At 38.9% G+C, this 13,710-nt stretch overlaps 1 pseudogene; it reads right to left on the bottom strand.

The window, feature by feature from the left end:
• The window catches only part of LOC110487300, a 330,040-nt pseudogene that overhangs the window by 252,738 nt on the left and 63,592 nt on the right, over nucleotides 1-13,710 (bottom strand).

The following is a 13,710-nucleotide window of genomic DNA, read 5'->3' as shown; positions in this document are numbered from 1 at the left end:
AATCACATCAGATCTTTTCAACTCAGATCTTTTTTAGAGCTGATCTGATTGGTCAAAAGACCAGTCCCTTGAGGGGACGGTGGCTTCGCAGATGATAATGCTGCCATCTTTCTTGACAAAGGGTATTTTATTAAGTGCAACTATTCTGCCTCCAATCAATTTTTCACCGCTTCGTCCTCTCTTACTGACTACAAGCAGCTAGAGGATAATGAGAAAAAAAATAGCCACTTAGCCGACGCTCATTGTTGATGTTTGAGTGGTAGCAGGTGTCACATGGCGCGGCTGTCAAATTAAGGACGTTTTACCTGTCAGTGTGAAAAGAATGGCAGTAGAACAGATCAGAAGGGGAAGTGGCATCCCATTATACCGCAAAGTCATCCTGTCACCGTGGTGATAATTAAACCAGTGCCTTACCTCTCACCTGTTTGGGTTCAGGAAGGAGACACGCAGTGAGCTCGCTACCGTAAAGGAAATTGAGAAAATATTCTAAAGAAATATGACTTCTCTAAAATAACCAGATACAGTATAGTATCTACAATAACAACATACAGTATGGTATCTAAAATAACAGGATACAGTACAGTATCTATAATAAGATAGAGTATCTACAATGATGAGATACAATATAGTAGCAACTTAAAAAAAGATACAGTATAGTAACAAGATACAGTAGCTTTAACAGGAACTTACTGCATAACATGCCTGCAATATCGGAAGATTAACTTGTAATACACAAAACTGCTTTTATCATTTCTGAATAAGTGTCGGTGACAGCCTAACAATATTAACAATATTCATGCCCGACCTTGGTCTTGCAGCCTTTGCAAGTATTTTACAACAACTGTTGTAGCTGCTATTTGCTAATTGCATGCCCGTCACTAGAGACACAAACATCTCCCTAACAGCTGTAGATAATGTATTCTCCACACAGTAACATTGTGACAGACAGGAATACAGCAGTTCATTGTCTAAATGCCTGCAGCAGTGTTATTAAGTGATGGCTGATTCTGATCTGCAGTGTTGGTGCTTGGGAGAGCATTCCGCTCCTGGCTGTAGCTTCTGTAGCTGGCTGAAGCAGGTTCCTAGGTTCCTGCCTTTCTTAATATATCAAGGTTTGTCAGACAGTGTACAGTAATGTGGTTTTCTGGCTCAGTAACGACTTCAGAGCTGATGAATTAGGAGAAACTGGAGTTGTTAGACTTTGAGTAAAGGTATCTGCTGAAGTTGGGGTTTTTAAACACTTTTTCCACAACACTGTTGACATTGTTTTTTAGCTATGCTTTTCCCAAAACTATATTTTTCTCTACAATGTTTTAACACAGTAACACTTGGACAACTATAATGGAGAAGGAATGATCTGCATAACCTCATTTTAATATCCATCAATCAATCACATTAATTTTATAAAGCCCCTTTCACATCAGCAGTTGTCACTATGTGCTTCTACAGATAGCCAGCCTAAACCCCCAAAGAGCAAAAAAATGCAGATGTGGAAGCACAGAGGTTAGGAAAAACTCCCTAGAAAGGCAGGAACCTAGGAAGGAACCTAGAGAGGAACCAGGCCTTGAGGGGTGGCTCCTCTTCTGGGTGTGCCGGGTGGATATTATAAGAGTACATGGCCATTAAGTCTAGATCATTCTTCAAGCTGTTCAAACTTTCATAGATGACCAGCAGGTTCAAATAATATAAACAGCGGTTATAGAGGGTGCAACCAGTCAGCACCTTAGGAGTAAATGTCAGGTTTTATTTCCCTTTATTTAACTAGGCAAGTAAGTTAAGAACAAATTCTTATTTTCAATGACGGCCTAGGACCAGTGGGTTAACTGCCTGTTCAGAGGCAGAACGACAGATTTGTACCTTGTCAGCTCAGGGGTTTGAACTTGCAACCTTCCGGTTACTAGTCCAACGCTCTAACCACTAGGCTACCCTGCCGCCCCAAGTTCCCCCAAGTTGGCGTTTCACAGCCGAGCGTTCAGAGGTCGAGACAGCAAGTCTGTGAAAGAGAGAGAGAGAAATCTGTGGTGGTAGTCAAAGTCGTTTTAAACTGTATTGTAGTTGATTGGTCAAGATGACATCCATACAAGCAATTTCTACCTCAACATAGTGAAAAAAACAATAGCCTAAATGTTGGCACATTTTGAAGTTTCAGGAAATTTCCCCATGTCATCTTTCCCCGGCGCGTTTCCATGGCATTTCCATTAATTTGGTTGAGTTCCCCTGACCTCATTACTGCATCTATGTACACTAAGGTGTCTTAATTTCCCTTTCCCACAATCTTGATTCCCTTTCCGATTTCATAGATAATCTTATAATAGATGTTCAACATTTGTACCAAAAAATTATCAAACCAGCTCAATAGAATCTGATGTAAAGCAATGAACACCAGAGAAAACTATTCAAACGAATGTTGCAGAATAAAATATCTAAATAAGCACACAAACTGTAACAAATGTAGCAAAAACCCAATTGCTTTCCTTACAAACCTGCAGCAGTACAGAAAAATATATTTTCAAAAATTGCCTCTGAAGGATGTCTGAAGAACTTAGCACTGTTGAATGATCAACGACCAAGGCGGAAATGCCAACGCATGTTTCCAGCTCATAGGGGCAAAAAGAGCTTCGAGGCTCATGGGATGAATGGTTGTAATCCACTGCTATAATTGCCTTACATGTCGAAACAATGTCTTTCTGAAGAAATTCAGGAGAAATAAAAGGAATTATTCACGTGGATGAACTCTCAGTGACCTTTTAGCTCAGCTAGCTCAACTTTGTCTACCAGAGGAGGAGTCACCTTAGGAACTGGTGTTGGCAGAGATGGCACAAAGAAAAAACAATTTAATATTCCCGTTATCTGTCACTACGTTAATCTTGTTTTCTTTTAATAAGTATTTGAACAAAGCCAGTGTGACATTGAGAACATCAAAGTGATTTGTCAACAACAAACAAAATAGGGACAGTCAGATGAGTGAGGATGATGCAATTATCGTTCAACAAAACAAAGTGTTGCTTTGTTATGTCCTGTCAAGAAGAATGCCTCTGTGGATGGAGTTTCATGCATCATAACAACGCTATATTGTCGCTACTGCAACAACTTGCTTTGACAAATGCTATAACACTCCTATTAAAATGTAACTCCACTCTCGTTACAATGTAACAAGGGACTACAGATACAGAAGCTCCACCCCTTTCCTTTACTACTGAACACACTTATGTACACGATCATGGGAAACACTTTCCTTCTGCAACATTCTCTAAACATCCCCGTCCTTCTCTCCTCTCACTCTCCTGTGTGTCATCACGTGCCGACTCTAGGCACGGCATTGTGGGATAGCTCGGCATGGTGCATTCGGTGCTTAACCATCCACTCATCTCCGCTTACCGCCAGACTGGCTACACCTGCTGCCCGGGACCTGTGCGTGCCTTCAAGCCGCTGGCTGACTGAAGCTCCTGCTCCTGCTCTTTCTGATGACAGCTTTCGGAGGACTGCATTGCACAGCAGTGTAGTGGAGGAAACTAGCCACTTGCTAGCATGTACAGTATTTCACTACACTCGGGAATTCAAGTGGTGGAACTTGACTCAGTTTGTTTCTAACTTCTAAATGAAGCTGATGAAATGTGTTGATAGTGGGATAATTTGATAAGACTCATATGGATGGGATGGTGGTTTAAAATCATTGTATCGTGTAGTTTTTACTCCAGACACCTTATCAGATGAGTGGAAAGTCAACACAAAGTTGTTTTATTCCCTCTTTGTATGGAAATATTGTTTGAGAGATAATGTTTGAGAAGATTACCATGAAACTCTATGAGAGTTGATATGCTTTACAGAGATAGAGCACTCTATGAATAGATGCCAGCAAAGGACTTGATAAACTATCAAACTGCAAAATACCCCCAAGATACTTGTCCTTGACACGCTGATGGGCCTTGTACAATATACTCATCAGTAATAACAATTTGACATCGACAACAATGTGTGACCATCTTGATGAATCAGACACAAATTATATCCGCGGATCATAAATGGTTGATTCCACTTTTCTCGTTACATTCAAAGGGCTAACAATAGAAATAATCCCATGATGTTTATGGCTAGTGTCGTCTGTTACAAAGAGTTTAACCTTGAGATGCAGGTAAAAATGACCACCAATTATGTGTTTTATTTAATTTCAAGCAGGGGTGGCGTTGTGTTAACCTGGTTTGATATTTAGAAAATGATGCCCTTCTTAACAGTTAAACCCTTTGTACAAGTCAGATACATTGTATAGCCATAAATTAACCAAATTAAGAATATGCGAGTCTGTGTATATATACTGTATGTAAAAGTGACTGAGCTCTTTTAATGAATAGAAAATAACTATTTACAAAACTTGCTTATCTACAACACATACATCTCGTCCTTAATAATAACATGCACAAGTCAAGGACATCATTAAAAAAAGTTGATCTCTTCCTATAAGTAACATCTTGTTTTTAACACACTTTTAAGAACTGATAACAGGCCATGACTAGATCTCCTGTGTTTGGCATTGTACTTTTACTACAAGCGTGTGAAAAGTAAACATACATATAGTATATACAGAGTGATAACTGATATCTAAAGATAATATGGTACATTTTCAATAATATTCCCTGTTAGATCGGAGACCTAGACATGATGGCCCATACAGACAAAAACTCTTATACCTCATGAAAAGTAAAACATTAAGAAATGTACATAACTCTCTTAATAGGTTTTGATAAAGGATTTGAAAAAAGTCCATAAAATAAGACAATTACAGAACTAAAAATGTAACGTTACACAATCCAAACCTACTTAGTAGGTCTAAGTAGCTCATACTTGTAATTGAAACTTGTCTCGTTGAGTAGATTTCAGATTCACCGCATAGATGCTATCAAGCAAGACACCCATGCACATCAGTATAAATCAGGCCCTTAGAAAACTATTAACATTGGTGTTGTGTTTGAGAAATTACAAAAGAAAACAAAGAAATAGGGAACCCTTAAAATGGAAATACTTTGTCTGTTCACATGTGTTGCATTCCTTCCCTGGCTTTACACGCTAGTACAGTTAGGAATCTCCCTTGTGCTCTCGCAGGCATGTCCAATTCGCCCTGGGGTAGGGAGAGAAAAAACACACATAAGAACAACATAGGTTAGTCCACTGGTAGTAGAGGCTTTGATGTCTGTGAAACAAATACCTACTTTGACACTGATACTGCCTGTTAATTACTGGGGTTTCATTACAATGTCTTATCAAAAGATCTAAGGCTGTTGTTTCAAGTGTGGGACATTAGTGGCTGACCCATTGGTTAATTTGTTTCCTTATTTCCTTCTGAAGATACAGTACCGCTTTTTCCTACCAGTTATTTCCATGTAAAGAAACAATGTAGACTTTATAAACACTATGTATTGTATACACTCCAGGTCAAAAGTCAACATTGTTATACATGGAGATATGACACATACTGTATGTGTTCAGGTCCAATACAATAAGCTTCGACAATATATGTGTAACATTAGGGGCTCTTTCTCAACAAGGAAGTTCAACGTCACCGAATCAGCAACTTGCTAATAATGTATTTGGAATAATGATAATTACAACAATACTGATTGAACAATGAACACCTGTATTTAATTTAATATAATACATCAATAAAATCAACTCAGTCTCAAATAAATAATGAAACATGCTCAATTTGGTTTAAATAATACAAAAAACAAAGTGTTGGAGAAGTTAAGTAAAAGTGCAATATGTGCCATGTAAAAAAGCTAACGTTTAAGTTCCTTGTTCAGAACATATGAAAGCTGGTGGTTCCTTTTAACACGAGTCTTCAATATTTCCAGGTAAGAAGTTTTGGGTTGTAGTTGTTATAGGACTATTTCTCTCTATACCATTTGTATTTCATATACTTTTGACTATTGGATGTTCTAAATAGATACTTTAGTATTGCCAGCCTCAGGAGTTGATAGGCTTGAAGTCATAAACAGCGCAACGCTTGAAGCATTGCGAAGAGCTGCTGGCGAACACAGGAAACTGCTGTTTGAATGAATGCTTACGAGCCTGCTGCTGCCTACCACCGCTCAGTCAGACTGCTCTATCAAATCATAGACTTAATTATAATATAATAACACACAGAAATACGAGCCTTAGGTCATTAATATGGTCAAATCTGGAAACTATCATTTTGAAAACAAAACGTTTATTCTTTCAGTGAAATACGGAATCGTTCGATATTTTATCTAACAGGTGGCCTAAATATTGTCTAAATATTGCTGCCTCTAATTGGGAACCACATTAGCACCAACATAGAAATAGATATACTAGATCACCCCCTAGTCACGCCCTGACCTACTACACCATAGAGAACCAAGGGCTCTCTATGGTCAGGGCGTGACACCTAGTTAATATTGTTTGCTAACATGAATTTCTTTCAACTAAATATGCAGGTTTAAAAAATATACTTCTGTGTTATGATTTTAAGAAAGGCATTGATGTTTATGGTTAGGTACATTCGTGCAACGATTGTGCTTTTTTCGCAAATGCGCTTTTGTTAAATCATCCCCCGTTTGACGAAGTAGGCTGTGATTCAATGATAAATTAACAGGCACCACATCGATTATAGGCAACGCAGGACAAGCTAGATAAACTAGTAATATCATCAGCCATGTGTAGTTAACTACTGATTATATTAAGATTGATTGTTTTTTATAAGATACGTTTAATGCTAGCTAGCACCTTACCTTGGCTCCTTGCTGCACTCGCATAACAGGTAGTTAGCCTGCCACGCAGTCTCCTCGTGGAGTGCAATGTAATCGGCTATAACCGGTGTCCAAAAATGATGATTACTGATTGTTATGAAAACTTGAAATCGGCCCTAATTAATCGGCCAATCCGATTAATTGGTCGACCTCTACTGCAAGCTGTCATCAAGGCAAAGGGTGGCTACTTTGAAGGATCTACAATGTCAAATATATTTTGATTTGTTTAACACTTTTTTGGTGACTACGTGTTTCCATAAATGTTTTTTCAAAGTTTTGATATCTTCACTATTATTCTACAATTTAGAAAATAGTAAAAAAACATATAGAAAATCCTTAAATGAGTAGGTGTGTCCAAACTTTTGACTGGTACTGTATATTAAAATATGTTATGTCTGGTTATGACATCTATGTAGGTGAGTCAACTTCCACACAAGGCAAACCAATCCATTCTACTCGTAAATAGTATGTTATATAACATTTTTCTACCATTGTAATTGTACCCACATTGATGTAAAACATGTGCCTAGCCCAACGCTCTGTTGCTGATGACTGGGATGAATACAGGAGAAGGACAAACACCCTCTTTGGAACTTATGACTGACATATGGTCACTTACGTGATAGACGAATATGGCTTATATTATTCCCCTTACAACAGCAAAACAATTCTATATTTTGGAATAAATTTGTTTGGTTTTTTCACAACATTATATACATGTATACTTAGCGTGCTAACTGTTAACATTAGCTAGCCTACCATAGCTAGCTAGTTGTTAGATGTCCATGGGTTTTTCATACATTTAACTCACAAGACTCTTTTAGAATTAATTTGTACAAGTAGCACTATTATATAGAGAGTGAATCAGATGCATTGTTGATGCAACAACAGTACATGGGTGTCATTAGTTGTTTTGAACACCACCATATTTAGTGGTAGGGAAGCTAACCTTAGCTAAACAAACACTACTGTAACTAGATGGTTGCTAACATTTAAGTAGCTAGCTACATGAATAGCTGAGAGCTAGCTTTAGAATGTATTTTTGTTGAGAAAACGGGATTGTTACGTATTTGAGAATGTGTGAAAGTGTTTGCTGTTGCCATAATACACTATAATTGGTGTGTTGTTTACGTTTTTAGCTTTCTTTAGTGGCGTCCCTGCATTGTAGCATACTCCATTCTGTTCATCTGCTGCATCCAAGGGAAAGGAAAAAACAATACAATTCAGAAGTTAAATACTTTGATGTTCTTGAAGTTACTTTATTTTCATTGTATTACGAATAACTCACGGAAAAAACACACTGTCGTGAAGCATTATGACCATCCTGTTTGTCTTTACATGGATTAAGAAAATACACTTCATGACACTAGAAAATGTAATATTACATAAACATACTGTTTACAAGTTGGCTACGGTGTAATGGAATGATTTGCTTTGTGTGGTAGGTTTTGTGGGATTTGACACTCTTGTGTGGATGTCATAACCGGCCATAAAATAACGTAATATGTCACAACAGGTCTAATTATATGTGCCATGACAATGTTCTGACCACATAATGACCGTTTGTTGTTTTTGCTGTTATGACCTACTATGACATGGTTATGACCGTGCCATAATGTGTTATGACCCTAGGTGTCAAATAAAATGTTACCCTTTTTTCAACCCAATCTCAATCTCCATGTTATCGCGAAAGTGTATTTATGTCTTGATGGGAAAAGTACGTCTTGCCAAACAACTATTTGTTCTTCAAAATAGCTACTACTAAATGTTTTTATTTATAGTGAACTTCATCCACTTTAGATTAGCAGTGAGGCACGAGTTCCAACCAGCAATACGTGTCCATTTTAAAAGCCACAAATGTTTTATAGGTTCTCTATGGGGCTATCGGCGGACAATGGAGTGGCGTAGTAGGCAAGTCACATACACTTGAAGCACATCAATTATCATGCCTTAAAATCACTATTTGAGTAGTAAAGTAGTGGACAAATAGAGAGCAAATGAATGACTTGTAATGAGGGGAAAGAGGTATAGAAGGAATGGTAGGGGGAAGGGGATAGGATGCAATAGCCCCTGTAAAAATCAAAACACTCACACTATGTTTGTTCTCTTTGCGATTACTCATTAGTCTAAAAAGCCTTCTTGGGTAAACCTGGCATTTTATGTTCCCCAAACTCATTGGCTGAATTGAAAATAAGATCTGGGATGAGGGAGGAAAGTAGGTGAGTGAGACAGTCAGTTGAGTGAGCGTTTGAGAGAATTTTGTCCACGCCCAAATTTGGCTGAAAACCCACCTCTGCAGGGCTGTATCTTGTTGCTTTAATATTTAAACAGCAAACATTTTTGGAGTGGCTTCCTCACAATCTTACTGTATGCAAAGCTAAATAAATAAGATGAAACAGTTGTCAATTACAAATTACAATTGTAAACACACCATGATAGTGGATTCTGTTTTTCATTCATCGCGAACTTGACGATATTGGGTTATTCTATCTTCATAACTCCTTCCAATAGTGCATTATTTCCAACAATATTGTTATAAATAGGTTTTGATGATTCATCTATGACTATAATTTTATTCTGTGAGGTAAAGTACAGTTGTCACCCAGGAAAGGAATGGGGGGCGAGAAAGGGATGCTATTTGCCCACTACAGAAGAAGTGCACTCTCTTGGGAAAAAAGAGGACATGTTAACCTCTTGCACCACACTGAGAGGTGCATTAACAGCTGGTGGTGAAACCAGGGGGGGCTTCCGCGAAACATACTAAAATATCTGAATTTGCCAAAAGTCACTGTCTGGAACCTGAGAGGGAACCTTCGGCCATCTTCCATGTTCCGCAGGTTGGAGAAAAGAAGACGGCGGAAAAAAACAGAGAAGGAATGTCTTCTCAAATAACTTAAAATAGCCTATATTACTGAACTCCCCATTCAAACCTCTATTAGGCGGTGGATTGGAATCAGCCTAGGAGCAAAAGCCATAGAGCTGTACTGCAGTACGGCAACATTGCAGTTTAATGGACCTTGACTTTAATTGCGATGTTGATGCCCCTTCTCATCTTGGCTTTATTGTGTGGAGTTGTTTACCTTGACATGGAATATGTTTGAACTTGAAGGTGAACTGAATGCGAACAGCAGAAAAATACAAATAAATGAATAAAAAAATTCTAATAACACTTTGTTGCACAATATCAAGGTTGTGAACCCTATGTCAACTCTAGCAGTACATGGATGAACAGGCCTTAATATGATTTCCTTTTAGAGAAAGGGTAAAAGAGATGAAAGGAGGGATGGTTTGATAGGATTACTGTATATGGAGGAGCATATGACACATGAACTAGTGTTCATAAACTCAATAGATACCGTATAATGTATGTAGGTTCCAAAAGGTTGTATAACAAAACGTTTTGTATGAAAAGAGGTGCTGTAACAGTCTATTGAGGCTAGCAATTAATAGCTCAAGCTTTCTATATCTGAGTGAGCCCCTCAGTTCAACACAATTCAATTGGCTGGTGCTATACTGCCATGAACGTAATATGTGGATCCCAGGTGACAAAATGCACTTTATCGCTCACAAAGCCTCACCCTGGCCTCACACTGAGCTCCCTCTAATGACTCTCAGCCTAGCTCGCCTCTCATGTCAAATCCACGTTGGAGTTGGTGAAGACAAAGAGAGACCACAAGTCGCACGCTATAGGGATAAATCTCCACACAAAGTGGAAGAATAACACACAGATTGACTGAGGAAAGATTGAGGCAACACAAGCGGTCAAATTTTCGAACACTCGGCTGACATAAACTACAATATGAATTAGCTAATAGCAATTACTAATAATTAGTCACATCACAGGTGAGTTCACAGTTGATCAAAATAATTGAGTAAAACACTTTCTAGTAGAAGAAAGTAATCCGACGATGATTAGTTTCAGTCCGCAGCCATGCTTTTTTCCCTCACAGAAAGCAGAGATAAGTCAAGATGAGTTTGGTCTGTTTATAGTATGGATGTTGAAGGGGTGTCGTCTACCATCGTTCACATCCCAGCATTCACTTCCTGAAATTCTCAAAAATGAGTGAACCCTTACTCACCTCATTTTGTTATAGCATCTTTGGTCTGACAGACGATTACGTGAAACCCAGAATGCATTGTTTTTCAACAAACATGGCTCCACACACATAGCTGTAATTAGCTTAGCACATCATAATCAGTACAACCTTCAAAAAAGTATTTTACACACACACACACACACACACACACACAATGTGCCCATTACAATCTATGCAAGAATCAGAGTGCATGATTTATCAGCGGTAATTGAAAAACATGAGAATAATACAGTAAATATATCAATAATTACCACACAAAACATTTTCTGGTAGTGATTTATTGATACAAATGGAGCGTGCAGGCAGTCAATCACGTAACCTCTCACTCCCATTCTGAGCCATTCAGTGTTGTTGTTTATGTATGTAGCTAGTGAGCTAAGCTGAAGCATTAGCAATGTCTTTCAAAAGGAGACAACTCACAAATGCGGACATTCTGGAGATTTAAAACAATTCTGACAATGAGTCTGAAAGTCAGGAATCAGATTTTGACAGTTGTGAGCTGCCCCCCAGCCCATGAGAACCCTGAATCTGAGGACTCCTTGACCATTGACAAAGTCCCAGGTCCCTTTGAAGAAGCTGGTGGTGATGGAGGCAGACTGACAATGGATGAAGTACAGGAGTTCTGTGGTAGCTGGAAGGCTGCCAGCCGTTTCACCCCTCCTGGCCCTGCTGTTTGCTTTGATGAGTCCCAGTCTGGAGTGCAACGCCCCTTGCCATTTCCATCTGAGGCAGAGTGCTTCAATTTTTTTCATGACAGAGGAGCTGGTGGAAGACATAGCAGAGACCAATCGCCATGCCTTGGAGCTACAGGAGAAGAGAGAGCCAGGAGTGGGGGGGACAACCACAATTAGTGAAATGTATACCTTCCTGGCGACAGTCCTTCTCATGGGGATAGTAAAGAACTCCCCCCATTGAGCTACAGTAGAAACGGTATAACACGACATACAGAAACTATTATAATGTAATAAGGCACTTACTTTGATAGAAACGCAGTCTGGATTTGAACATAGGAGAGGCGCTGCTCCTTACAGCTGCGCAACTTGGGAGTAATAAGGCCAGGGTAGCTTCAAAATACAACACATGCTAATACTTCTCTGACACAATTAGCATTGTTTTTCAGAGCTAATGGAAGAATGTAGCTAGCTACCTAAGCATTGAGTATAACACCATAAAGGTTATGAAATGAGTAACGTTACTTCATGTGTACGCGGTTATAAGGAATATACACAAACATATTATGCTACAGTAGAAATGACATAACAGACATGCAGAAACTATTATGACGTAATAAGGCACTTACTTCGATAGAAACGCACACATCGCCAAAGTTATTATTGGTAACAAAAACAACTATGACTGTGATGCAGGCAACAGCCGGAACATGTGAACACGTGTGTGTGCAGGACGGGAGATGAGCAAATGTCTGCAGACTTAAACTGCACTAACAATTGTCAAGTGTTTGGGGAATTTTGTCCGTGTCAGAAATGTCCCAAAAATTAATTGGTCCACAAAAGTAAAAATGACTACTTTTATGTGAATGAATGAGGTGGAACACACCTCAATTCAAACTGTTCTTAGAAAATAAAAAACTTAGTGAAAATAATTTGAAATGGACACATTTAAAAAACAGCCTATAAATAAAAACAGTGCCTTGGTTTGAGGGCAGCGCGGATTAAATGTACTGTCACAATCACATTCTGGAATAGAAAGGACGTTCTAACATCACGTGCATAAAAAAAAAACTCACGCTGGGGCGAGATATTTGGAACTCACGCATGAAAGGGTTAATTAAACTCCTGATCTATGTTCTGGTTGTTTCCTTCCTCTATTTGCCTTCTGATGGGTGGGAAAGCTGACAGAGATGTTGGTGTGTGTGTGCGTATGCGTGTGCGCATGCTCATGGTTTGACGAGTGGAGATGATTGATCACACAAGTGCTTTCTTAGATAATTAGGGAAATGTCCTCTTCTCATATATCCTGACATACTCAAATGTAAAGTACCCTCAAGCGGTGCATACCAAGTGAGATGGCTGCTATATGTGTTAATTAGCATTACATCAGGTAGAAGCATTTGATTAGGGAGATCTGAGAGAGAGAGAGTGAGAGAGAAGAGAGAGAGAGAGAGAGAGAGAGGTAGTACTGATCCTTACCTTGGACTGCTATCATCTTGGTGTCTTGCAGCATGGTGTTGGCTGAAGACACTTGGACCGTAACAGTGTTCATTCCCTCGCTGGTGATGTTCCCGTCTAAGCTGATCACCGGCTGGAGGAAGAGGGAACATGGACAAAATTGATGATCACACATTGATCCGGTCATAATCCCTTCACCTAAAACCTTTAGCTAAAACCCCAGAACATGAAAGAAATCAATTTCAGATGGTAACAACTTTTCCTTGAACGTCTCACTAAGAGTAGTTATAACTTCTGACTTGAGTAGTTAGAGTTGTCGAAATTCTGACTTGAGTAAAACCCTACAAAAAACATCCTCCCCATAAGACCTAGAACCTGAACCTAAGACTTAGAACCTGACATACAAATAAGATGTCTGAACAAAATACAAAATCAGAGACTGCTTCACCTCTATCATAGTCGTCTTCATTAATAGAAGAGGTCAATGTATTTAATACCATAGACATCATGTATAACCCAATACATCAGTGGAGGCTACTGAAGGGAGGAAAGCTCATAATAATGGCTGAAATGGAATGGAACTGAAATGAAAACCAGGTCTTTGATGTGTTCGATGCTGTTCCATTGGTTTCTGTTTCAGCCATTACAATAAGCCTGTCTTCTGATTTAGTTACAGTGACACCAGCCACAGCTGCAGTACATGTACAGTATATGGCATTATAG

Source organism: Oncorhynchus mykiss, chromosome 13 (genome assembly GCF_013265735.2).
Source record: "Oncorhynchus mykiss isolate Arlee chromosome 13, USDA_OmykA_1.1, whole genome shotgun sequence".
NCBI classification, from domain to species: Eukaryota; Metazoa; Chordata; class Actinopteri; order Salmoniformes; family Salmonidae; genus Oncorhynchus; species Oncorhynchus mykiss.
Note: the sequence above shows the minus strand (reverse complement) of the source record. Positions and strands in the feature narration are given on the sequence as shown.